Raw genomic sequence first — 2,160 nt, 5'->3', positions numbered from 1 at the left:
ATGTAGATGACACAACTTTGTGTACTGGAAGGGAAATACTGCTGAAGATCTAAGACTACAGCCTTTAGTATGGATTGCACTTCAATGTAAAGAAAACAAAAATCCTCACAGCTCAACCAGTAAATAACATTATGTTAAATGGACAAAAGATTGAAGTTGTCAAAGACTTTTATTTTTCTTGGATCTACCATCAATGCTTATGGAAGCAGCAGTCAAGAGATTGAAGGGTCCTTCTTCGAGAAAACACCAAAGGACTCTTCTTCAAGAAAATGGGGATGACGCCTGTGCAACTGAGGGCTTGGAGGCCCCCGGGACTGGGGGTGGGAGCTGGTGGTGGCTTCCGTGGAGGTTTCGGCAGTGGCCCGTGGACCCGGGGTCAGGGCCGTGGTAAGGGCCATGGCCAAGACTGGAGTGCTCATGGAGGCAAAGCCAAGGACAAGGAGTGGTTCCTTCTCATCAAGCTGTGTTGTCAGGCCAAGAGCATGAAGATCAAGTCCGTGGAGGAGATTTACCTTTTCTCCCTGCCCATCAAGGAGTCTGAAATCATGGACTTCTTCCTGGGAATATCCCTCAATGACAAGGTTTTGAAGATCATGCCTGTGCAGAAACAGATGCACGCTGGTCAGAGGACCAGGGTAAAGGTGTTTGTCGCCTTTAGGGACTACAATGGCCACATTGGTCTGGGCATCAAGTGTTCCAAGGAGGTGGCCACAGCCATCCATGGGGCCAATCATTTTGGCTGTCCATTGTCCCTGTGCGGCTAAGCTACTGAAGGAACAAGATCAGCGAACTCCCACAGTGCCTTGCAAGGTAGGATACTGGAAGTGGGAACATGGGATCCTTACAGGGAGTGTGAACTTTTGGGTGCCCTGACTCTGTGCCCTGGCAGGTGACCAATCACTGTGGCTCTGTCCTGGTGGTCTCATCGCCATGCCCAGAGGCACTGGTATTGTTTCAGTCACCTTGCCCAAGAAGCTGCTGCTGATGGCCTTATCTACGACAGCAACACCTTGACCAGGGGCGGCACTGCCCCCTTGGGCAACTTCTACAAGGCTACCTTTGATACCATCTCCAAGATCAACAGCTATCTCACCTCTGGCCTCTTTGTGACCTTTGTGACCGTGTTCACAAAGTCTCTCTACCAGGAGTTCACTGTCCACCTTGTGAAGACCTACACTGGAGTCTCTGTGCAGAGGACCCAGGCTGTGGCCACCACATAGTAGTTTTTTTTGCTGTGGTTGTTGTTAAGTGCCATCAAGTCAGTTCTGACCCATACTGACTCTGTATAGGGTTTCTGAGGAGCAGCAGATGAGCTTGAACCTCTGACCTTGAGGTTCAAACCAACTTTGCAGTTCAATGCATTAACCCACAGCACTACACCAGGATGCTATAGTGGTTTTGATATAAGAAAAATAAAGTGAATTCAGCCTGAAAATTTAAAAAAAATAAAGAAATCAAATGACTTATTATGTTAGGCAAATCTGCTGTAAAAGACCTCTTTTAAGTCTTTAAGTGTTCAAGAGCAAAGATGTCACTTTGAGGACAAGGTGTACCTGATCCAAGCCAAGGTATTTTCAATCACTTCATATGCCTAGGAAAGCTGGACAGTGAATAAGGAAGGACATAGTATAAGGGTGGATGCATTTCAAATAATATTCAACGTATCATGGACTTCCAGAAAAACAAACAAATCTGTCATGGAAGAAGTTGTTGTTGTTGTTGTTGTTAAGTGCTGTCGAGTCGGTTTCGACCCATAGCGACCCCGTACAGGGTTTCTGAGGGTGTAAATCTTTACGGGAGTAGAAAGCCTGATCTTTCTCCCGCGGAGCGGCTGGTAGTTTCGAACCGCTGACCTTAAGGTTCGCAGCCCGATTCGTAACCACTACGCTACCAGAGCTCCTTCATGGAAGAAGTACCACTATATATATAATATATACATTGTGTTTTTTGTCTGTCCAGTCAATTCTGACTCATAGTGACTCTGTATAGGGTTTCTGAGGAGCAGCTGATGGGTTTGAACCAGTGCTTATCCTGCAGCACCGCATGAGACCTGTTTGAAATGCAAGGTTGGTGGTTCAAGGTCCCTATGAGAGAGAGGGAGAGCGTGCCTTGGTGGCAGTGTAAGATAAGCATTGGACCGCTAATCACAAGGTGGGCAGT

General features: G+C 47.1%; 1 pseudogene; it reads left to right on the top strand.

Annotated features, from left to right (window-relative positions):
* The first annotated feature begins 275 nt into the window (after positions 1-275).
* Positions 276-1,220, top strand: LOC102831003 (annotated as a pseudogene).
* Positions 1,221-2,160: the final 940 nt, after the last annotated feature.

The sequence above is a fragment of the Chrysochloris asiatica genome, unplaced genomic scaffold (assembly GCF_000296735.1).
Source record: "Chrysochloris asiatica unplaced genomic scaffold, ChrAsi1.0 scaffold00123, whole genome shotgun sequence".
Lineage (NCBI taxonomy): Eukaryota > Metazoa > Chordata > Mammalia > Afrosoricida > Chrysochloridae > Chrysochloris > Chrysochloris asiatica.
Note: the sequence above shows the minus strand (reverse complement) of the source record. Positions and strands in the feature narration are given on the sequence as shown.